This window comes from Capsicum annuum, chromosome 5 (genome assembly GCF_002878395.1).
Source record: "Capsicum annuum cultivar UCD-10X-F1 chromosome 5, UCD10Xv1.1, whole genome shotgun sequence".
NCBI lineage: Eukaryota > Viridiplantae > Streptophyta > Magnoliopsida > Solanales > Solanaceae > Capsicum > Capsicum annuum.
In genome coordinates, this window is record NC_061115.1 from 4,982,888 (window position 1) to 5,009,113 (window position 26,226).

At 37.6% G+C, this 26,226-nt stretch overlaps 1 long non-coding RNA gene across 1 annotated transcript; it reads right to left on the reverse strand.

Moving 5' to 3' along the window:
- Positions 1 to 559: 559 nt before the first annotated feature.
- On the reverse strand, positions 560 to 1,677 carry LOC124898677. Its single transcript, XR_007055387.1, has 2 exons — positions 1,403 to 1,677; positions 560 to 1,172 (listed from the first exon to the last, which is right to left on the reverse strand). It is a non-coding gene; the product is annotated as an uncharacterized LOC124898677 (long non-coding RNA).
- Positions 1,678 to 26,226: the final 24,549 nt, after the last annotated feature.

Below are 26,226 nucleotides of genomic sequence, written 5' to 3' on the forward strand. Positions count from 1 at the left end.
TCAAGAGGTAAGGTTTACATTAAATAAACCCTCTCAATATCACAAGATTTTCTATTATTCCAAAAAATAAAATTGGTGACTAAATTGCAATTTAATTCTCCCTCGGTTCAAAAAGGTTATGTTCCTTGAGGGCAAAAATTAAATATCAACACAAAATAGGGACGAAAGTGCAATGACCTATCAATTTATTATCGCAACCCACTTTGAACTATTCAAATCTAACTCAATCCGCTCATTTGACACCCTATTAATATCATTTTACTTTGTTGTAACTTATAATTTTAGTTCCTCCCACCTTATTATAATCATTAGAAAGGGTTAGTTGGGACGTGAAGTTTCAAGAGTGTTATTTGATTAATTAATGTCTTCTTTCTTCTGATGGACAGTTTCTACTTAATTTAAGCACCAATTATTGTTTATTTGTTCTAATTGGAGTAATTAATTAACTGGCATCTTTAGAGTGAACTGTTAATGGAGAAGTGAGGTCCGACTCGTTCTCATAGCCATATAAGTAATAAAGAGTTGATTCTCCAATTTATAAAAGAAAAAAAAAACTAAAGGAAAAAAAGACTGTTGATGGAGAGTCGCATTAACCACTGAATAAAACATGATAAATGACTAATTAAATGACATTAATAACAAAGAGATTACGCCCAACATCACCCAATTGTTGGTTACAGAATGGCTAGTGAGGGCTCGTTGACCTTCCCTCCGGGAGTATTGTTCTTTTGTAACTTTCTCAAACAAGTTGGTGTATGGTCTGCCATTGAGCTCTTTCCAGCTGTTCATTGAGCCACGTCCATCATCTTTCCGTATGTCACGATCTGATATGCCCACGTGAAATTGGCTATTTTTACCCTATACTGAAAGTCCCCACGTTTTAGGGACTTAAACTTTATCTTTCAGGTAATGAAGAAGTGAGGATAGCCAATGACCATATAAAAGATCCAATTTCTCTTCCCAGAGCCAACGTGGAACTCAACACCCCAGAACATCCAGGATTGGACATTTGGAGTATGGATAACATATGATGTGCGCCAAACATAAGGCAAATAATGAATTGAGAAGGGCCTAGACCTTGGGTCTAACTTGACTAGGCAGCTACTTCAAGAGGTAGAAAATGAAGAATCTGCAGCTGGAAACACTCCGTCACATGATAGGAACATACCTACCTGGAAGAAGTTGGGACGTGCAGTTTTAAGAGTGGTATTCTATTAATTAATGTCTTCTTTCTTCTCATGAGCAGTTTTTACTTAATTTTATTTTTAAAAAAAACAATTATCGTTTATTTGTTCTGATTGGAGTAACGGGCATCTTTAGAGTTGACAATAAATGGACACACACTATTAGGTGACACGTGGGGATTGAAGCCAGGTCAAACATGACTCAGCAAAGATAATACCTGTCTCAACATTAGAGCTCGTACAGTAAAGTGGTTCCCGTCCTTCCAGGGGCAGAACCAACATTATTGGCAGTTTGGCATGCCAAGCTTCAGAGATGCAAAACCGGGTACATATATAGCAGTGGCCGGTCGATATAAGCCCGAAAGTGCATCTGTTGGGGATCCACTTCGGCAGTTACTTAGTCAAAACATAACTGCTGTAGTGTGTAGATATGTGGCATGAAGAGGAGCGAAGATACGGAAAAATGTTATCTGCAATTTGGCTTTAAATAGACCTCTTTTCCTCACTTGTCTCTCGTCACAATTTCTATATTTACTGACTCATGAAAAATATTAAAGTTGATTTTTTGGATAGCATAGATTTTTTAGTAAAATTTCTAGACTATTTAGTGTAATTTCTAGAATAATCATAGTGAAGAAATATCTAGATATTTTAGGTAATTCTATGTATAATAATCAAGAAAAAGATAGTATAGTTATTTGATATGTGTATTTAGGAAAGATCTAGATATTAGATGGTGCTAAATATTTGGGGGAGATTTTTGTGGAAGAACGTAGAACACTCTAGATTTTTAGTATCTAAAATCATCCCTACAAAAGTATAAATAGGGGATGACATTAGGCATTTGTAACCATCCAAAAACAAATCCAATACAAAGCATATTAAGTAGTCTTCTTCCAAAGTTCTCTCTTTTAATATTTTTCTTCGCCTCCTCTTCTTAGTTGAATCTTCCGATTTTAGTTAACGATCTTGGGCTAGCAGAGTTTTTCCTAAATATACCTTTCTTTTACTATTCTCTGCATGGTATCAGAGCCAAAGTCGTAGATTAGCTTGTGTTTATTTGATGATCGGGTTTGTGGTTGATTCAACTGGTTTGTGCGAATGGATTTTAGCGGTCGTATTAATGGACTGGGAATGGAGTTGTTGAATCATTCCAATGACAAGGTATGGAACATTTGTTTGGAATCATACCTTGTGGGATAGGATTTTTGGGATACTTTTAATGGGAGTAACAAAAATCCTCCGGACGACGGATCGGAGAAAAGTAGTGCATACAAGAAGTGGAAGAAGATTAATGCAAAGGAAGAGTTCATAATGAAGAGGTCTATCTCCTCCAATTTATTTGACCACATCATAAGATGTAAATCATCTCATGAAATATGGAGGACTCTCGATCATCTATTCAACAAGAAGAATGAAGCTCGGCTACAGATATTGGAGAATGATTTGCTAATGCCAATCAAGGTAATCTTTCTATTGCCGAGTATTTCTTAATGATTAAAAATTTATGTTTTGACATCTATTTATTAATTTCGGATGAGACTATATCTGAAACACGAATAAGAAGAAATATTATTCATGGTTTGAAGCCAGAATATATTCCCTTTGTGACATCGATTCAAGGATGGGCTCAACAATTATCTTTGGAGGATTTTGAGAATTTTTTATCGTCACAAGAGTTACTAGCCAAACAATTGGCTGGTGAATTTGTCTAAGAAAGGGAAGGAAATACTCTTGTAGCTGACAAGAGGAATGTTAGAGGAAAGACAAGAGATATGCTTCACTCTCGATTCTTTGGTGGTTCAAGCTCACCTGGAAAGAAGGAAGATTTTTATGACAATTATGGTAAAAGGCCTCTTAGGTGTTATCGGTGTGGTAAAGTAGGACACATTGGGAGATATTGTCAAGCCATAGAGAGAAACATGGTTCTAATGGAAAAAGTTATTGAAGAAGAAGAAGGCTGGAAAAAGATGCCTAGAAGCTGAGAGCCGAGTAATAAATGCCTTGGCTTTCATAAATTTGGAAAGAGATTAGATCGAATAAAATATAGTTCATCATATGGAAAAGGAGGTCATTGATAAGAAGCAAGATGATACTGAAGACGTTCCAATTTTAGACGTGGCAGTTGCTATCAAGGAAATCAAAGAAGCAGATCCTAAAAATCGTAATAAAAGTCTAGATGTGGAGGATATTGAAGTAGATTATGGACAGATGGTGTATGAAACTCTATATGCTGATAATGAATTTATCAGAGAAAGCATTAAAGAAGATGTAGTAGAAGTTAAAGTCTCTGATCAATCATTTATTGTTTCAAGGCCAATCGCTGGCTTAGAGGAAATACTGGAAGCTGATAAAGAAGCTAAAGGTCAAACAGATGAAGGCGTTGAAATTAAAGTCACAATTTCAGATGGAGAGACATACAATATGATTGAAGAACTAGATAGGAAATCTAGTGGTGGTTCCTATTATGGTACCGAGGCTTCACGAAAAATTGATGATCGGATCGTCATCAAATCAATTGAGGATAATGGTATAGATGAAACCTCCTTGTATCATGGAGTTGCGTCAGAAGGAGCATGTTCCAAGATCTTGATTACTGGAGTACCAACTTATCAATCAAAGATGTTTGTCCAGATAGTACAACTGTCGGGAAGTTAAGAGGAAGGGGGAGCTTGAAAATTGAACAAGGAGACATTTAACAAAAACCACAAAAAAAATATTATCAAGCTAACCTGTTAGGATGAAAATTTTGTCAATAAGTATTCATATTTCTTTGAAGGCTCAATTACTGACGGGAAGCCTTTATCATATCAAGAATGAAGAGGAATTGAGAAAATATTTTTGAGATCTTCACCAAGGCATGCTCAAAATATTCGATTAAGCTCTTCCGCAACAAGTTTAGGGTAGCTTTCAAAAAATAACTTTAAGGGGGAGTGTGAAAAATATTAAAGTTGATTTTTTGGATAGCATAGATTTTCTAGTAAAATTTTTAGACTATTTAGTGTAATTTCTAGAATAATCATAGTGAAGAAATATCTAGATATTTTAGGTAATTCTATCTCGAATAATCTAGAAAAGGATAGTATAGTTATTTGATATGTATATTTAGGAAAGATCTAGATATTAGATGGTTCTAGATATTTGAACGAGATTTTTGTGGAAGATCATAGATGTCACGACCAGAACCGGGGCCCTGGTCGTGACGAACATTCCGAACCATGAAGGCCAGGACACCCTCTCCTGTCTGGTAATCATGCAAAACATTCATATAATAAAAGAAGATGCGGAAATACATTCTACTAAACATGGCCATATTCTAGATTTAGTTTAAACAATAAGGAATAGAATCCAATGCCAACTAACAACATCTGAAAACCGTCTGCGAAATCTCCACTACATAATTTATAACAACTGTCTGAAAACTGGGACAAGGCCCCCAGTAGACCAAAATCATAACTAATGATAAATGTTGGAAAGTAAATAGGCCTTCTGAAATATAGAAGGCTCACCAACTGTACTTCGCACTTCTATATGAAGAAATGTACTACTTATCAGGACCCCTAGATTGTACCTAAGACCTTGGAAGGCAGGGGATCAATACAGATGTACCGTTATGCAAAGCAATTTAAAATAAAGATTTTAATATAAATAAAATAATTGAGAGCTAGTCATAAAACATCATATATGATATAAATTCCAAAACACATGGGCATCTTTGATAATCATAAAACCTTTCTGTCAATGCAGTCTCTGATCTTTGTATTACTTCTGAGTTAGGTGGTACAGCCCTACAAGTATAAAATCCCATGGGTTATATGGAGTCCACCATTGACTCGGCGGGGAAGCCCCCAACCCAATGTGTCATAAGGGTTAGAGTGTCTGAGTCTAATACCCCACAGGTCACTAGGCCAACGTAATATAATATACCCAGTTCGGCAAATTACGGTTTTTGGAAGTGAGTTGTCTAAACTCGTGCCTTCTTCGTCGAACCACCTAAAATCTCTTTATACCCAATTTTTATCCATTTTTAAACATATATCATTCTGAAATCTTAAGTCATGAAAAATCTGGTTTCTATGTTTGTCTGGGTCTGTTATGGTATTGTCTATTTTGGTATCGTCATACCAAGACTTGCAAGTCATGTTTTCTGAGCCATAAAGCATTAAGCATGATCTTTCATTAAATCATAGTTCAGACCACCTAAACATGCAATTTAACAAAGAGAATTCATGTTCTGAAAACATAAGTCAAAACTATGAAAAATTTCCATCCTTTCAATAAACAAGTGGTGGTCATGTAATCTTTAACAAACCATGCAACTCTTCTCATTATACGATTATGTTCAACATTCATCAACATAAATAACCCTCTCTTTTGGAATCAAAATTATAATCTAAATATAAGATTATTCAAGACATTTCATAACATGCTTTTCAAGATGCATTCAAATGATTTCATAGTATATCATAAGTGAATGAAAATCATCACAAGAGAGGGATTTTTCATGAATCATGCTCTCAATTCAATCATCAACCTTAAAATACATGCTTACATATATATATATATATAATTTCAAATAAATTTGGGGGAAGGCCTAAAGACCAAAAAAATATCATCAACACTTCTAAAACATGAATATATTCATAAATCCGAAACCCTTTTCTTAAAAACATGATTTCTATGCCCATGAGATTTTAGGAAAACCTCGTGTACCTTAGTTTATGGCTCTTGAATGAACTCATGCTTTCGGGATTCTATTAGAACAATTGATGGGTGCTTCTTGTAGCCCTTGCAATGGGAATTTCGAATCTCAAAGAATTATTGCAAACCCACGGTGAAATCTTAAGATATTTGGGTTTTTAGTTTGAAACCCTAAAGAGAGTTTCTTGTGAATTTTTGATGAAAATATGAATAATGTGGTCACTTGAGAGTATAATCCCGTGTTTAACCATATAAGGGATGGAAAATATCCAATATACCCTTAATTAGATGGAATAAAATATAACTGGGAGTCCAATTTTATGGGCCAATGCGACGCGCCACTATCGCGGTGGCTCACTAGAAATTGACAAATGGGATTTTTAGGGTCACCGCGACGCAGAGCCATCGCGTTGTCCCACTGATTGGGACCTGAAACTTAAGCGCGACACTCCACAATCGTGCTAGGCTACTGAAATTTGACCATTGCTAAATAGACCCCCTCCGCGACGTTCCAAACACTAAAATGACGGTGTTTTATGACTAGGACTTAAATTAGCCATAACATCTTGCCCGGGTATCGAATTTGGGAAAATCTTATATCGACGGAAAGCTCATACAACTTTCCACACTACATAATTGATTAACATGAAAAATTTTCATAGGACTTATGGCTTTCAGATCATCTACACATAGAAATGATGGTTTTCATTCTAGCCCAAAATGCGGGGTGTTACAATAGAACACTCTAGATTTTTTGTATCTAGAATCATCCCTACACAACTGTAAATAAGAGATGACATTAGGCATTTGTAACCATCCAAAACCAAATCTAATACAAAGTATATTAAGTAAACTTCTTCCAAAGTTCTCTCTTTTAATATTTTCCTTGACCTTTCTAGCTTCCTCTTTTAAGTTGAATCTTCGATTTTAGTTAATGATCTTAGCCTAGCAGAAGGTTTCCTAAATATACCTTTCTTCTTCTATTCTATACATGGTATCAGAGCCAAAGTCATAGATTATCTTATGTTTATTTCAAGATCCCATTTTTCAGGAGGGGACTGAGCAGAAAGTAAAATCCCATTTTTCAGGAGGGTCCTGAACATAAATTAAAATCCCATTTTTCAGGAGGATCCTGAGCAGAAAGTAAAATCCCATTTTTCAGGAGGGTCCTGTGCATAAAGTAAAATCCCATTTTTCAGGAGGGTTCTGTGCATAAAGTAAAATCTCATTTTTCAGGAAAGTCTTGAACAGAAAGTAAAATCCCTTTTTTTAGGAGGGTCCTGAATAGAAATTAAAATCCCATTTTTCAGGAGGGTCCTGAGCAGAAAATAAAATCCCATTTTTCAGGAGGGTCCAGAACAGAAAGTAAAATCCCATTTTTCAGGAGGGTCCTGAGTAGAAATTAAAATCCCATTTTTTAGGAGGGTCCTGAGCAGAAAGTAAAATCCCATTTCTCAGGAGGGTACTGAGCAGAAAGTAAAATCCCATTTTTCAGGAGGGTCCTGCGCATAAAGTAAAATCCCATTTTTTAGGGGGGTCCTGAACAGAAAGTAAAATTCCATTTTTCAGGAAGGTCCTGAACATAAAGTAAAATCCCATTTTTCAGGAGGGTCCTAAACATAAAGTAAAATCCCATTTTCAGGGGGGTCCTGAGCATAAAGTAAAATCCAAATATTCGTGAGGGTCCTGAGCATAAAGTAAAATCCCGTTTTTCAGGAGGGTCCTGAACAGAAAGTAAAATCTCATTTTTCAGGAGGGTCCTGAACAGAAAGTAAAATCCAATTTTTTAGAAGGGTCCTGAACATAAAGTAAAATCTCATTTTCCGGGAGGGTCCTGAGGATAAAGTAAAATCCCATTTTTCAGGAGGGTCCTAGCATAAAATAAAATCCCATTTTTCAGGAGGGTCCTGAGCATAAAGTAAAATCCCATTTTTCAGGAGGGTCCAGAACATAAAGTAGAATCTCATTTTTCAGGAGGGTCCTGAACATAAAGTAAAATCTCATTTTTCCAGAGGTCCTGAACATAAAGTAAAATCCCATTTTTCAGGAGGGTCCTGAGCAGAAAGTAAATTCTCATTTTTCAGGAGGGACCTGAACATAAAATAATTTTCCAATTTTCAGGAGGTTCCTAAACAGAAAGTAAAATCCTTGAACAAAAAGTAAAATCCCATTTTTCAAGAGGGTCCTGAAAAGAAAGTAAAATCCCATTTTTCAGGAGGGTCCGGCACAGAAAGTAAAATCTCATTTTTTATGAGGGTCCTGCGCATAAAGTAAAATACCATTTTACAGGAGGGTCCTGAACAGAAAGTAAAATCCCATTTTCAGGAGGGTCCTGAGCAGAAAGTAAAAATAATATTTTTCAGGATGGTCCTGAGCAGAAAGTAAAATCCCATTTTTCAGGATGGTCCTGAGCATAAAGTAAAATCCCATTTTTCAGGAGGGTCCTGTCCATAAGGTAAAATCCCATTTTTCAGGAGGGTCCTGAGCAGAAAGTAAAATCCCTTTTTTCAGAAGGGTCCTGAATAGAAATTAAAATCCCATTTTTCAGGAGGGTCCTGAGCAGAAAGTAAAATCCCATTTTTCAAGAGGGTCCTGAGCAGAACATAAAATCCCATTTTTAAGGAGGGTCCTGCGCATAAAGTAAAATCCCATTTTTCAGGAGGGTCCTGAACAAAAAATAAAATCCCATTTTTCAGGAGGGTCCTAAACATAAACTAAAATCCCATTTTCCAGGAGGGTCCTAAACATAAAGTAAAATTCCATTTTCAGGGGGGTCCTGAGCATAAAGTAAAATCCTAATTTTCGTGAGGGTCTTGAGCATAAAGTAAAATCCCGTTTTTCAGGAGGGTCCTGAACAGAAAGTAAAATCTCGTTTTTCAGGAGGGTCCTGAATAGAAAGTAAAATCCAATTTTTCAGAAGGGTCCTGAACAGGAAGTAAAATATCATTTTTCGGGAGGGGCCTGAGCATAAAGTAAAATCCCATTGTTCAGGAGGGTCCTGAGCATAAAGTAAAATCCCATTTTACAGGAGGGTCCTGAACATAAAGTAGAATCTCATTTTTCAGGAGGGTCCTGAACATAAAGTAAAATCTCATTTTTCGGGAGGGTCCTGAGCATAAAGTTAAATCCCATTTTTAAGGAGCGTCCTGAGCATAAAGTAAAATCCCATTTTTCAGGAGGGTCCTGAGCATAAAGTAGAATCCCATTTTTCAGGGGGGTCCTGAATATAAAGTAAAATCCCATTTTCTCGGAGATCCTAAACATAAACTAAATTCCCATTTTTCAAGAGGGTCCTGAGCAGAAAGTAAGTTCTCATATTTCAGGAGGGTCCTGAACATAAAATAATTTTCCATTTTTCAGGAGGATCCTAAACAGAAAGTAAAATACCTGAAAAAAAAGTAAAATCTCATTTTTCAGGAGGGTCCTAAACAGAAAGTAAAATCTCATTTTTCAGAAGGGTCCTGAGTAGAAAGTTAAATCCCATTTTTTAGGAGGGTCCTGCGCATAAAGTAAAATCCCATTTTGCAGAAGGGTCGTGAACAGAAAGTAAAAAATCCCATTTTTCAGGAGGGTCCTGAACAGAAATTAAAATCCCATTTTTCAGGAGGGTCCTGTGTAGAAAGTAAAATTCCATTTTTCAGGAGGGTCCTGAGCAGAAAGTAAAATTCCATTTTTCTGGAGGGTCCTATGCATAAAGTAAAATCCCGTTTTTTAGGAGGGTCCTGTGCAAAAAGTAAAATTCCTTTTTTTAGGAGGGTCCTGAATAGAAATTAAAATCCCATTTTTCAGGAGGGTCCTGAGTAGAAAGTAAAATTCCCATTTTTCAGGAGGGTCCTGAGCAGAAAGTAAAATCCCATTTTTCAGGAGGGTCCTAAACAGAAAGTAAAATCCCATTTTTCAGGAGGGTCCTGAGCAGAAATTAAAATCCTATTTTTCAGGAGGGTCTTGAGCAGAAAGTAAAATCCCATTTTTTAGGAGGGTCTAGAGCAGAAAGTAAAATCCCATTTTTCAGGAGGGTCCTACGCATAAAGTAAAATCCCATTTTTCAGGAGGGTCCTGAACATAAAGTAAAATCCCATTTTCAGGGGGGTCCCAAGCATAAAGTAAAATTTCAATTTTCATGAGGGTCCTCAGCATAAAGTAAAATCCCATTTTTCATGAGGGTCCGGAGCATAAAGCAAAATCTCGTTTTTCAGGAGTGTCCGGAACAGAAAGTAAAATCTCATTTTTCAGGTGGGACCTGAACAGAAAGTAAAATCCAATTTTTCAGAAAGATACTGAACATAAAGTAATATCTCATTTTTCGGGAGGGTCCTGAGCATAAAGTAAAATCCCATTTTTCAGGAGGGTCCTGAGTATAAAGTAAAATCCCGTTTTTAAGGAGGGTCCTGAGCATAAACTAGAATCCCATTTTTCAGGAGGGTCCTGAACATAAAGTAAAATCCCATTTTTTCGGAGGTACTGAACATAAAGTAAAATCCCATTTTTCAGAAGGGTCCTGAGTAGAAAGTAAATTCCCATTTTTCAGGAGGGTCCTGAACATAAAATAATTTTCCATTTTTCAGGATGGTCCTAAATAGAAAATAAAATCCTGAACAAAAAGTAAAATCCCATTTTTCAGGAGGGTCCTGAACAGAAAGTAAAATCCCATTTTTCATGAGGGTCCTGAGCAGAATGTAAAATCCCATTTTTCAGGAGGGTCCTGAACAGAAAGTAAAATCCCATTTTTCAGGAGGGTCCTGAGTAGAAATTAAAATCCCATTTTTCAGCAGGGTCCTGAGCAGAAAGTAAAATCCCATTTTTCAGGAGGGTCCTGTGCATAACTTAAAATCCCATTTTTCAGGAGGGTCCTGAGCAGAAAGTAAAATCCCATTTTTCAGTAAGGTCCTGAACAGAAAGTAAAATCCCTTTTTTTAGGAGGGTCCGAAATAGAAATTAAAATCCCATTTTCAGGAGGTCCTGCGCATAAAGTAAAATCCCATTTTTCAGTAGGGTCCTGAACAGAAAGTAAAATCCCATTTTTCAGGAGGGTCCTGAACATAAAGTAAAATCCCATTTTTCAGGAGGGTCCTGAACTGAAAGTAAATTTCCATTTTTCAGAAGGGTCCTGAACTGAAAGTAAAATCTCATGGATGTGCAATTCTAATGGTAGCTGAATCAAGTAAAACGAATTTTCCCCTGTTTCAACAAAGAAAATTTGTCAGTTAAAAACTTAGTGGTGGCTTGCAGATCTTGGCTTTTCAGGTATCTGCCCAACTCTCGTTCCTTTCATCTTTGTTCTAAATCGCTAACACTTGCCCTGTCTTGCCGCATATTGACCTAGACCCAGATTGAGGGAAATGAGTTCTGACTCAAACAACGGGTTTCCATTTTACCATGCGCCTGAGGTGCACTTTTTCCCCCAAATCTGAATGTTTCTACGAATCCAATAGCCTATCGGTTGATAGCCTTCCTTTGCTTCGTGTTGAATTACGATCATATTTCTTCCTGTGCTGTTCCTTGGCTTTTCCTCATATAATTGTAAAGACTGGTAGTAAATTTTAAAATCCTTTCTCGCTTGTTTTGACATAGACTTGACTTGAAATGTAAAGAAATGATGGTGACTTTTATTTTGATAAATGCCATAAAAAGACAAAAAGCATGAATATGTAAATGAGAGAAAAGGGCAATGTCCCATATTCAAAAAGAAAACTTATCTGAATATGACAACCAACTCCAATGTGTATGACATGTATTTTGGATTGAGCTGCCTGATCTTCCTATCCAGACTCCCCATTTGTTGTTGAGTTCATACCTTTTGCCGCTGAGCCGCTTCTTCAAATCCATTGGACTCATACATCACATTCGATTCACCACATCTTAAAAGACTTTCGCCAACAAATCTATTTCTTCTCACTTTTCACTTTTCTCTTGAACTTTCCATCGCCTTACGGTGTCCGTGAGGGTTTTCACCAATAAGACTCTCTCATTTTTATTTCTCTCCTCTCACCATCGCCTTATGGTTCCTGCAAAGGTTTTCACCAAGAAGACTCTCTCATTTTCATTTTCTCTCAACTCACCATTGCCTTATGATGTCCACGGGGGTTTTCACCAATAAGACTCTCTCATTTTCATTTTCTCTCAACTCACCATCGCCTTATGATGCCCACGGGGGTTTTCACCTATAAGACTCTCTCATTTTTGTATTTCTTTCCTGATTTCTTATGCTGAGGGAGACAAGTGGTACTTCACAATGTATCATCAATATCCATTGCATGCTTAGCCTTAACATTATCAAAAGTTGATCTGAAGGACTTTCTTTGGTTGTAACTTGGCTTTTGGTTAAGGTTAGAAAAGATGGTAAGGGGCTCAAATGATACTTGAAGTGGGGTGGGACTTACAACTTTTGGAATCGACTCAAACAACACATTAACTCATGCCCCAATTTTGTTGACTGGGTGAATCTTAAATCTTTATTTGGTTGGACCGAACCCGAAATAGGGCAGACTACGTATCTCACTCCTGAGAGAGGAGAATCAGGTCGGACTTAGTTCCATCAGCTCGTTCTTTCTTTTGATTTAATTTTGATTTTGATTTTTTTTAATTTTATTTTCGAACTCTTTTTTTTATTCTTATTTTCTTGACATTTATCTTTGACTCTATTTTGATTCCAAAAGAGGGATATGAAAGAAAAATAAAACGAAGCTCAAATGGGTAAACAAAGGATGACACCATGTTTGGATAGAAGAATAAAATGCCTTCATCATGTCAATTTTCAAAAATGCAAGTACTAAACATGCAATAAAATCAACAAAGGATCAAATATCATACATAATATCTTTTGACCGCATCAGCATTGATAGCCATTTCTGCCATTTTCCCTTCAATATCTGTCAAATATAAGGCTCCATTAGGCAACACTTTCTTCACAAAGAAGGGACCTTGCCAGTTAGGGGAGAACTTGCCTTTCGCTTCAATCTGGTGAGGAAGGATACATCTCAATACTAACTGACCAACTTCAAATTTTTTGGGATGTACCTTTTTGTTATACGCTCGAGCCATCCTCCTCTGATACAATTGACCATGACACATAAACGTTAGGTTTTTTTCCTAGATCAAACTCAAGTGTTCCAGTCAGGTTTTTACCCATTCGTCATCATTAATCTTTGCTTCTACAATGACTCAGAGAGAGGGAATTTCAACTTCTGCAGGGATGACTACTTCTGTCCCATACACTAACAAATCTGGAGTTGCTCCTATTGAAGTACAAACAGTGGTGCGATAACCTAGCAATGCAAATGGCAACTTTTCATGCCACTGTCTAGATCCTTGTACCATCTTTCGCAGTATCTTTTTTATATTCTTATTGGCGGCTTCTACAGCGCCATTGGCCTTTGGGAGATATGGAGTAGAATTTCGATGTGCAATCTTAAACTGTACACATACTTCTTGCATCAAATGACTATTGAGATTGGCAGCATTGTCTGTAATGATCTTCTTAGGAATTCCAAATCTACAAATGATATTGGCATGAACAAAATCTACCACAGACTTCTTTGTCATTGACTTGAAAGTTACCGCTTCTACCCACTTTGTGAAGTAGTCAATGGCTACCAAATAGAATCTATGCCCATTTGATGCCTTTGGCTCAATCGGTCCAATCACATCCATTCCCCAAGCCACGAACGGCCATGGAGCGGCCATTTCATGCAACTCAATGGAAGGAGAACATATCAGATCACCGTATACCTGACATTGATGACACTTTCGAACAAATTGAATAGAATCCCTTTCCATAGTAAGCCAGTAATAACCTGCTCAAAGAATCTTCTTTGACAAGACATGACCGTTCATATGCGACCCGCATACTCCAGAGTGTATTTCAACCATGATTGCCGAGGCTTCTTTTGTATCTACACACCTTAAAAGTCTCAGATCTGGGGTCCTCTTATACAAGATTCCCCCACTTAAGAAAAATCCACTAGCCAAACGCCTAATAGTCCTCTTTTGATCGTTGGTGGCATATGCTGGGTATTCTCCTGACTGAATGTACCGCTTGATATCCAAGAACCAGGGTTCTCCATCGAGCTCTTCTTCAACCGCATTATAGTAAGCATGCTGATTATGACTCTGTATATGCACTGGATCGATGTAGGCTTTATTAGGATGTTGGAGCATTGAAGACAGAGTGGCTAAAGCATCAGCAATTTCATTGCGAATCCTTGGAATATACCTAAATTTTACTAACATAAACCATTGACATAGCTCCTACAAGCATTGTCGATATGGGATGAGCTTCAAATCTCGCATCTCTCAATCGCCTTGAATTTGATGGACAAGCAAATCCAAATCTCCCAACGCTAATAATTCCTGGACTCCCATATCAACAGCTAACCTCAAACCAAGAATGCAGGCTTCATACTATGCCATATTATTAGTACAGTAGAATCGAAGTTGTGCTATTACTGGGAAATGTTGTCCTGATTCAGAGATAAGAACTACACCTATTCCGACTCCTTTCATATTGATAGCTCCATCAAAAAATAACCTCCCACCTAGATTAGCATCTATAACGACTTCATCGACACACCATACTTCTTCATCAGGAAAATATGTATTTAACGGCTCGTACTCTTCATCGATGGGATTCTTAGCAAGATGATCTGCCAAGGCTTGGGTTTTCATGGTAGTTCGAGTCACATATACAATGTCGAACTCAGTAAGCAGTATTTTCCACTTTGCTAATTGACCTGTCGGCATAGGCTTCTTAAAGATATACTTCAAAGGATCCATGCGAGAGATGAGATAAGTAGTATAGGATGAGAGATAATGCTTCAGCTTCTATGCTACCCAAGTTAGGGCACAACACGTCCTTTCAAGAAGAGTATACCTAGCCTCATATGCGGTGAACTTCTTGCTAAGATAATAAATAGCCTGCTCCTTTTTGCCTGTGACATCATGTTGACCCAGGACACAACCAAAAGAATTGTCCATGATTGATAAATATAAGATCAAAGGCCTAACAGGCTCTGGGGGTACCAGCACGGGCGGATTTGACAAATATCTTTTGATTCGGTCGAACGTTTCCTGACATTCTTTAGTCCATTTTACTGCAACACTCTTTTTCAACAACTTGAATATGGGCTCACAAGTGGTTGTGAGTTGAGCAATAAACCTACTAATGTAGTTCAGTCTACCAAGCAAACTCATCACCTCTGTTCTATTCTTGGGCGGGGGCAAATCCTGAATGGCTTTGATTTTTGAGGGATCCAATTCAATTCCCCGATGGCTGACTACAAACCCCAACATCTTTCCAGATGGAACTCCAAATACACATTTTGTTAGGTTGAGTTTGAGATTATACCTGCAAAGTCTTTCAAAGAACTTTCTTAAATCATTAACATAGTCGGCATGACTTTTTGACTTAATAATCACATCGTCCACGTAGACCTCAATCTCCTTATGCATCATATCATGAAACATAGTGGTCATGTCTCTCATGTACATTGCTCCAGCATTCTTCAAACCAAACGGCATCACTTGATAATAATAAGTTCCCCATGGTGTGATAAAAGACGTCATCTCTGCATCGTCGTCATTCATAATGATCTGGTGATATCCGACATAGCAATCCACAAAAAAGGCAACCTCGTGTTTAACACAGTTGTTTAGTAAAATGTGGATGTTGGGCAGTGGAAAATCATATTTCAAACTTGCTCTATTTAAATCATGGTAATCAACACACACTCGAATTTTGCCATCTTTCTTTGGTACGGGAACAACATTGGATAACCACATGGGATAGCAAGCCACTCGAATTACTTTGGCTTCAAGTTTTTTCATGATTTCCTCTTTAATTTTAATAATTATATCCGTTTTAAACTTCCTCAACGTCTGCTTGACAGGAGGGAATGCGGGATTAGTTGGAAATTTATGAGCCACTAATTCAGTGCTTAAACTAGGCATATCATCATAAGACCATGCAAAAACATCCTTATAATCCATTAATGCTTGAATCATTTCATCTTTTAGCTGTGGCAAAACATGTACACTGATTTTAGTTTCCCTAACATCTTCTTGATCCCCTAGATTTATTGGCTCAGTCTCATTCAAATTAGGATTCAGTTTGTCTTCAAAATATTCCAACTCTTTGCTTATTTCTTCTAGTGCTTTTTTTTCATCATATTCCCCATCCTGCTTCATTATATCTTGATTAGTTTGGATTTTAAGATCATGCTAAAAATTTTGCATGCATGTCATGTCATTAGAATAAGCATAAAGAAAACTGTGTAAGAAAAGAAAAACAAAATATATTAGACACAAAGCCAAAGGGACATTGCATTTCATTAAATAAAAAGATAGAAGGGTTTAAACACAGATGCCAACATAACATAAGCAAACTAAAAGCTGAATTACAACCCTAAAATTACTTGGATAAATAGAAATAAAAATAAAATAAACTACCAAAACTCCCTCCTGACGTGGAGAGGAGTGACTTCCCAATTATTGAGCCGGACAGCTGGACCTATGAATTGCACGTCTGCTATACTGGTACCTTCTCCTGCTTCTACCATATCAACTTCAATACAAAGGTTCTGGAAGTCATCAACCAATTCAACCTTAAATTCCACATGCTTCGTGACACCGCCCTTAATAAATGATTCACTGAGTAGTGTCATTGGGCGAGGGAGTAACCATGTTTCGTTTTTCCTTCCCTTGGCTTTTTTCAGATCATCTGTTGTTGGCTCAAATCCTAGACCAAACACGCCCACATTCTCACTTGGACATATGGGATGAACTATACCGTGCAGAGACACTCCCAAACCCTTTACTGGCTTAAATCTGTAGTTCCAAAGTTCACTCACCATCATAATAGAAGCAAAAGACAATTACGATCTCGGTATAGCCTGCCATTCAAGGATACGATTCACTGGCACTGTATCAAAAATTTGATAGATGAATGTCTTCTCTACGTTATTTGCTTCAATAAGAGACAAGGGAGAATCTTCGTAGGTTGACAAATCTCCTTCACCATGAATAACTACTTCTAGCCTGTCATGCTCAAACTTAATCATTTGGTGCATTGTAAATGCAACCGCCTTGGCTTTGTGGATCCACGGCCTTCCCAAAAACAGATTGTAAGAGGAGTCTACATTCAATACTTAAAACTATATGGCAAACTCAACAGGCCCTATGGTCAACATTAGTTCTATTTTGCCAATGGAATTTGATTTCGCACCATCGAAAGCCCTAACACATACATTGTTGGGCCTGATCCTGTCAGCACCAATATTCAACTTTTGCAAAGTGGAAATAGGGCAGATATTTGCACCTTAACCTCCATCAATCATAACATGAGTGACGTAGAAATCTTCATACTTCACTGTAATGTAAAGGCCCCGGTTATGCCCTATACCTTCAACAGGAAATTCATCGTTAGAAAAGCTGATCCGATTGACCTCAAAGATTTTTTCAACCATTTTCTCAAGTTGGTTGATTGTAATATCCCTTGGAACATATGCTTCATTTAGTACCTTTAGTAAAACATCACGATGCTCCTTGGAGTGCAACAACAAAGATAAAAGGGAAATTTGAGCAGGGGTTTTCTTCAACTGGTCTAATATTGAATACTTTGGAAATTTCATATTTTTCAAAAATTCTTTGGCTACTTCTTCGGTGATAGGATTTTTGATAGATGATGGTCCACTCACCGTTGGCTTGGACTTTCTTAAGCTTTCAGGCACGAAACATCTTCCTGACCTAGTCAAACCCCTTACCTCATCTACATCTTCCACAACTTCTTTCCCTTGATAGGTCATCACATTCCACCCATAATTCCAGGGAATCCTTTTCGTATCAACTATCGGAGGTTGGGTCACTGATTTGAGGACAATAGGTGCTTTCAGTGCTCCTTTTACCGTCAAGATGGGCTGACTCAGAGCTCCCACCACTGTCAACTTAGGTTTATCCTGACTTAAATCAACATGCCTTCCGGCGCCCTGGACTGTGATCAAGGATTTCTTTATGCTTTCTTGGGCTTTATCTTCCCTCATTCCTTCCTGGCTCAATGATATTGCTTTCAAAGACTCTGCTACGTTTACCGTTTTCTCTTCAGTGGTCTGTATCTTGACAATAGGCTTATAAACCCTCGAATACTCTTTCTCTTTATATATCAATTCTAACATATTGGCTTCACCATGAGTTGGCAGCGGATTTTGGTTAATGTTTGGACCCTCCGGGGCCTGGACCAACATCTGATTTGTGTCAATTAAATCTTGGACAGCTCTCTTTAAATGCCAGTATTTCTCGATATCATGGCCTGGCATATCAAAACAATACACACACCTTAAAGAATAATCGACATTCCTCGGCGGTGGATTTGAAAGACTTCCTTGAATTGGGCTTAAAACCTTCAAAATTCTCAACCTATCAAATAAGCTAGCATATGACTCCCCAAGAGGTGTGAATTGATTTTTAACCGCCTTCTCCTTCTTATACTCGAGCCTAGGCTGAAAACTGGGTCTGGAGGGGTTTTGGTAATTTGGTGGAGCAAAGAGGCGATTTTGTGGAGCTTGCGCGCGCCATTACGGGTAAGAAGGGGTTTGGGCATATGGCTACACACTATATACTGGGTATGATGGTGGTGGAGTAGAATATAAAGGGTTTTGTGGAGGGTAGTAATGGTGGGGAGGAATAAATGGAGCTTGGGTGTAGACTTGGGCTTGGGATTGGGGATAGGGGCGAGGTGGTCTTTTGGGATAGGAATGAGTTTTAGCTACGACAGTCGCCACGTCCTCTTCCTTCTTTTTACCTCCAAATGCGCCAGATCCACCTTGAATCGCTTGTGTGGTGGCTTTTAATGCGGCAAAACTCACTATTCAACCAGTCTTAATTCCATCCTCTATCATCTCCCCCATTTTGAGAACTTCCATAAAAGATTTTCCCATTGCTGGCAGTAAATGTTGAAAATAGGTCTTATCCTGCGCTTGAATGAAAACTTCTACCAATTTACTTGCTTTCATTGGAGGCTTTACCCTGGCGGCCTGTTCACTCCACCTTATCGCATATTCCCTAAAACCTTCGGTGCTCTTTTTCTTCATGTTGACCAAGGATTTTTTTCTGGGATCAGGTCGATGTTATACTAAAAATGTTGAACGAATTCAGAAGACAAATCTTCCCAGTTGTTCCATTTATCGATGTCTCAATCGATAAACCATTCTGAGGCCAGATCTAAAAGACTCTCGCCAAAGAAGGCCATGAGCAGTTCTTCCTTTCCTCCTGCAGCCCTGAACTGGTTGCAATAACGTCTTAAGTGTGCCACAGGATCAACATGTCCTGCATGCTTCTTAAACTTAGGCATCTTAAAACCAGGGGGAAGGTTGCTATCTGGGAACATGGAAAGATCTTTATAGGAAACACTCCTATAATCTCCGATTCCTTGCAAATTCCTCATAGCTTGTTCTAAACTTTTCAATTTTCGGGCTATGATATCCTGTTTCTCTGCTGCGATAGGTTTCTTCGTATCAAATGTAAATGCAGGTGGATGAGTGTACCCGTACGGTTCATTCATTTGCAAAGTAGGCTCTGGGGTATAATACTGACTATCTGAAACCTTTAGTACTGGCTCACTGGCATACCTAGGAAGCCTCATTGTGGGACGCACAGCATATATGGGGGTTTCACGTGGTGGTGGAGGCACGAATACCGGTGTGATCGGTGGGCTGGATGAGCAGCTGGTCTTGATTGGGGAGCTGCCAAGGGCACACCAGAACTGCCAGGATAATAATGTCGTGGAGTGAATCCTGGCGCGTGTTCAGGTGAGTCAGTAGGAGCAGAGAATTGCACTTGAGAGAGCGGTGGGCAGTTAGAGATATTCCTAAGACCTTCAGGGAGCGGAGGAGGAGGCATTCCGCTGACCCATGCCCTGTGTAAATCTATCAATTGTTGCCTGAGCCTTACTACCTCATCATTGTGTTCAGAACTTTCTTCCCTGTGATCCTAATCCGGGTCAATGAGCGAATTTTCAATCTCCCTGCTAGCCATGGCGAGCTTTGCTTTGGATCTGGTGAAGTATGGGTGACTAGCCAGAGTGCTGCAAACCTACTACTGTTATCTGAAAGAACATGCTCATCAAAGACGACATCCATTAAGATTAGGGCATACAGCAAGCATGGGATTCACATTGGTAAAATTGTCCTAACTTCATGTTCATTTCTACCAGCTTTTGAGGGTAGCGAGGTCATTTTAACATCATCCTAATATTTGTCTACACAAATTTTTTATCTACACTTATTATTATTATTATTATATTTTCTTTTTCGTGTCCATCTCTATGTTTTTTCCGTTATCTACCTTTATTTTATCATTCTTTCTGGCTTTTGTTTTTCTTTAAAAGAGGAAAAATAATGAGAAACAACAAAACAAAATGATTAGATCGAACCCAAAATTAGGTTGCCTACGTATCATGTTGTACATGAATCAGATCTTGCGTAGTTCATCCAAATTGGAAAATTAACGATTAACTAATAAAGTGGCCCTAACTTAAGAGACACTACCAAAGACAAACAAAAAAAAAAACTTTTGAATTTTTAGCTAGACACTGACACCGCCAATTATGAAGAAAAATCTTTTTGACATTTTTGTTTTTGACAAATAAGTAGAAAAGGCAAACAAAACTTTTTTCTTTTATTTTTTCTTTTTTTTTGTTTTTGCAAAACGTAAAAAAAATAAATCTTTTTGAGTTTTTGAATTGTGAAGAACAAAATCTATAAAGAATTCGAAAATAAACTACGACATTCCTCTTTCTTTTTTTTTCATTCTTTTTGACTCATTTTTTTCTATTTTGTTTTTCTTTTTGACAATACGACTCCAAAAATAGCTCGAATTCTGAAAAATCTTTTTGACATTTTTGTTTTTGACAAATAAGTAGAAAAGACAAACAAAATTTTTTTCTTTTATTTTTTCTTTTTTTTTTGTTTTTGCAAAACGTACAAAAAAAAATCTTTTTGAGTTTTTAAATTGTGAAGAACAAAAGCTATAAAGAATTCTAAAATAAACTACGACATTCCTCTTTCTTTTTTTTTCATTCTTTTTGACTCATTTTTTTCTATTTTGTTTTTCTTTTTCGTTTTTACCTACGCACCTTATTCCTAACAATAATTTTTTTTCTCAAAAATCAGTCTGTCAAATGACCACGTTACCCTTAAAAATGCAGCAGTTAGCACGTAGGGATGCTTTAGAGGTGAGTCTCCTACAAAGGGCCATGTGGGTCCCGCTAGGTCTCCGTATGATGCACATAAGCATGACCTAAAGGTTGACCTACATTGTGGTTCATTAACAAGGCTGTTCAGGGGAGCGTATGGTCGATAGTGGCTGCTTTGCTTTCCACCTACTCCATAACACCGACGGCTCTGCCCCTAAAATAAGGGTGACTCAACTAGAGGTTGTGTACAACACGTGTACTACGGACTTGTTTCAGAAAGAAGGCCGGGGGGTGGACTCATGATGACAGATATAAAGAGGTAACATACTGGATAAATAATATAAATAAAGAGCACGAAAAAGCACAAAAGCAAAAATAACACAAACAATAACCACAAACAATGCTTATACACTCGTAATGCCAAACAAAGCCGATACGACTCCAAAAATAGCTCGAATTCTGAAAACTTATCATTGATTTCCCTTTTTAAGCGTACTCCAAAAATTCAAATGTTTTATTAAGGGTCGAAAAGGGTTTTAATTATTAATGTGACAAAAGATGAAAATTTGTTTCGAAAAAGGATTATTTTTTAACAATCAAAAATTAGAGTCGCCACTTGGCATAATTCAGTGTGTCAAGTCACCTTTGAAAAATCCTTTTCGAAACCATTTGACTCTTAAACTAGTTTGTGAATAGAGATTCCGGCTAAGGAATTCTGTTGACCGAGGGAAAGGTGTTAGGCACCCCTCGATCCCGTGGTTCAACCACGGTCGCTTGGGTAAAGTGTATCAACTATTTTGGCATTATGCACTGTATAAACCACACAAAAGCACGCAAAATAATCAAACAATAAACAAAACCAAACAATTCAAAATGTAAAGTCCAGTCCAATTATACAGTCCAAAAATAAAAAAAATACGAAAATATAAATCCTAGTCTAAACCAATTTTATACTAAGCTCCAATGCCTTACCCGATGCCGCGAGCCTTCATCGCGATCATTTTTTGCCAACATAGTACGTCGGGGCATTCCCTGGTGAATAAATATATACATATACTTCAGGGCATTCCCCGGCCAAATTATACAATTGAATTAAATGCGATAAAAAAAACAAAACCATTCCAACACATATTTCAAACATGTCATCAATCCACCATGCCTAAATTTGGCTACCCGAACCTACCGCTTGCATATCCAATTAGCGACCTAAAACCGTGACACTATCGAGTTCACCAACATTATCCATGTTTATTCAAAGTTGAACAAAAAGTAACAATAAAACCATCATTAACCCAAATTCGTCATTTTATCAATCTCGTAATTCCATTCCAATTTTATCAACCCATTAAACATGATCAAATTCATTCCTCAAACCAAATGTAGCTGAATCAAAAACGTCATGATCAACATCAACAAGAATCCAATCAAAACATAATAACACCAACATATTCACAAATCATTCAACACACCAAGATAGATAAAAATAAAAAAGAGCGGGCTAAGAAATGGACCTTCCGAAATTGACTATCGTTGATAATGATGAATTAAAGAAATTCGAATCCAAAAGCTCGGGGAGAAAACCGCAACCACGACAAAACCCCAACTCAAATAGGTTTTTTAGAAAAAAATAATTGACTGAAAGTCTCGAAGTAGAACAACTGAGTCAGAACCAAATGCCAACAACAAAAATTCCAGCCCACTTCCCGGTAGAAAACTGAGAGCGCGTATAAATTCGAACCCCGAACTTCGATGAGTTACTAGTGACAGCCATCGACTGGAATGGAGTGGATTCCAGCTGGATTTCATCTAGAAATCAAGACGACCAAAAGGATTTTGGGAATTTTAGGATGGAGCAGACCTAGATGATGCGCCTGGTGTCGATTCCGGCGAGCTAAGTCGCCGGAGCAGTAACCAACGACTGGAAACCTTCTTGATCTATTCCATTTTTCTCAACGCATGGTGTGCGATTAAGTGTGCATATATGCGTGTACAGTGGTGTATGGTGACAAATGATGATAGTATGAATGAAACGGGACCTCTAATGGTGTCCCAGGGAAATCGTAAGGTTTCTGTGTTGTGTTTTCGTCCGTGAGAATCATCTTCTGTATGCTTCTATGTGTGTATTGATAAAATTGAGTCTTCTCAGGCCTTCTGCGTAGGGTCCTTATTGTGTGTTAATGGTGAGGGTGTGAGTGACGAAGATGAAGTTTTGTGAAAAAATGGTTTCTGTTCCTTTTTTTTTTTACTGATCGTCCCTTTTTTTTTGTATATATCCTGAGGTCAAAAATTGTGTGAAGATCAAAATCATCCCCCCTGCTTCCAGGATTGTTGGGGTATGTATATGTGGTGAGGGTGGGTATTGGGGTAGGGTAGGTGCGGTAGATTGATGTGTTTTATTTTGATTGGGTAGATGGTTAGGATAAGATAGAATTAGTTAGGATAGGTTTTGTTAGGGATTTTATTATTATTATTTTTTTTTGTATTTTGTGAAGGTATAATAACACGGGTGAGGGTACATGGTAGGATAAATTAAAATAAAAAAATGGGTTAAACGACATCGGGGAGGGACGAAATTAGGTGTCTACAGTGTGAATCCCACACCCTGTGAAAATATTAAAGTGGATTTTTTGGAATCATAGATTTGTAGTTAAGTTTCTAGAATATTCTAGTGTAGTATTTAGGATAATCAACTTGAAGAAAAAATCCAATTCAAGAAGTCTTCTGCCATTAAAAAAATTCTCTTTCATAGCTTCCTCTTCTTTAGTTGAATTGTAACACCCTGTAGCATTCTCGACTTGATACCACTCTTAGAAGCATGCATATAGAGAGAGAAAATAACCTGAAATTTTTTTTTCTATGTGGTTAAGGACTTAGCTATATTAACTTCAACTATTTTTAAATCAAACTTCCCGACCCTGAGACGTAGATTTTTGGATTGATTCATGTTCAGGGTTGTAAAGGGGTTGTCTCGGGGAAGTTTTGAATTTTTCGGACGAGGTTTGGGACATGTTGGGATTTCCAAAACAGAATGTCATCACGATTGCACCGCGTTGAGGTGCTTATAGAAATGAGGCACCTAGCACAACACGGTGGCCCTTAAATGCGGGATTTAACTTCAAACTTTAATTTCGAAGGGCAGTTTCAAGTTTTCCACATAACCCTAGATCATGATAATTGTTGATTAAAACATAATTAGGGCATTATATGCCAAAAATTACTCCATTCCTATCAATAACATAACCCTAACTCTTTCTCCAAGATCAATAGTCCAACCTTTAAGTTCAAGATTCATAAGAAAAGAATCAAGATTCAGGTTCCATCCTTTGAACTAAGTAATCTAAGGTGCGTGGAGTTGTCCTAATCTCATGGGAATGTGTTTTGAAAAGAATTTGCATTGTGAAACAATTTGAGAAAAAGAACTAATGATTGCGGGGTTGCCTTTTTATGATCTTGATTTATAATTTCACATATATGTATTTTGAACTTGAAGGATGATTTTGAATATGAACATTGAAGCCTTTCTTCCCCATGATAATGTTTATACATTTTGTATGGCATATATATTGTGAACTATTTGAGAGCATGACATTAAAGAGCCCTTTTTGATCATATGAGTTATATTTAACAAACCTTGGGCTAGGTTACAAATCATGAAAACCTCTTGAGTAATGAAGTTTTCGATAATTAAGTTGTGAATGGTAAATGAATGAAGTTATTTTGATGGGCATATAAATGGTTTGAATGAGAAATAGCAGTGTGTAAATGAAATACAAATGACTTCCAAGTCTAGGGTATGACAATACCCTGTTGTGTAGTGCCCTTAACAGAATAAGAAAAGAATGATTGTAACTATAATGTATGTTTTCCTATAAGAAGTAAAAGAAATGGGTTGAATGAGCGTTAGATTGTTATCCGAAGAAAGCACGAGTCAAAAGACTCTATATTGAAACTGTGATTGCCGTCATGGGGTTATGGAGTCATGCTTTGTGATCTTGCACACCTTGATTCATCTCCTCCCGAATTGGGACTACGGTTAGGTGCCCTGCTTTGTGATCTTGCGCACCACCCAGACATGTTGACTTGATTGGGAATTGTAACACTGTCACGACCTGAACTAGGGCCTAGCCGTGACGGACATCCCGAACCATAAAGGGCTGGACGTCCTATTCTATCTGGGAGTCATGCACAATATTTATGTAATAAGAGAAGATGCGGAAATACAATCTGATACCAAAACATGGTCATTGACTATGAGTTTCAAGACATAGGAATGAAATCTGCAATTCAAAACATCTAAGTAAGATCTCAAAATCTCTACTACATCTCAAATTCGTTTGAAAACTGGGACAAGGCCCCAGTAGACCAAAACAATGGAATAACATAATCGAAAATAATAGGCCTTCTGGAGCAAAGAAGGCTCACCACTACATGGATCACTTCTCTCTGGAATACTATACTGATTAGCCGGACCCCTGGACTGAGCCTCTGAACCTGGGGGGTAGGGGGTCAATACAATTGTACTGGTACGCAAAGCAAACCCAAAATAATAATTTATACTCAACATACATGAGAGCAATTTAAAATAGTTCATAAACATAACATATGGTAAGAAATCTCATGGGCATTTCTGAAAAACTCTGTAAGATCATCTGAACTCTGTGACACTCTTTGTTTTTCATCTATGCTAGGTGGTATACCCTACAGCTCTGAAATTCCATGGGCTATATGGAATCCTCCATTGCCTCGGAGGGGAAGCCTCCAACCCAAGTGTACCGCAAGGGTTGGAGTCTCTGACTCTGCTACGCCACACAGCTGTCGCCAGCATAAAAATAATATACCCGAATTGGAAAATCACGGTTTTAGGCTAAGAGTTACTTGAACTCAAGCCCTCTTTAGGCAACCACCTAACTCTCTTTATGCCCATTTTTAACTCTTTAAAACATACATTCTCTGAAAACATATTCTGAAAACATACTCTGTTATGGCATACATACTTATGGTATCATCATACCATTGACTTCAAAGTCACATCTCTGAGCGATTATTGGCATATAATAATCTCGGTTTCAAAACGTAAATCTAAGACCACCTTATCAATAAATCATTTCAAGAAACTCTTTCTTAAAGCTCGTGTAAACATATGCAAGAAACTCTCTTTTT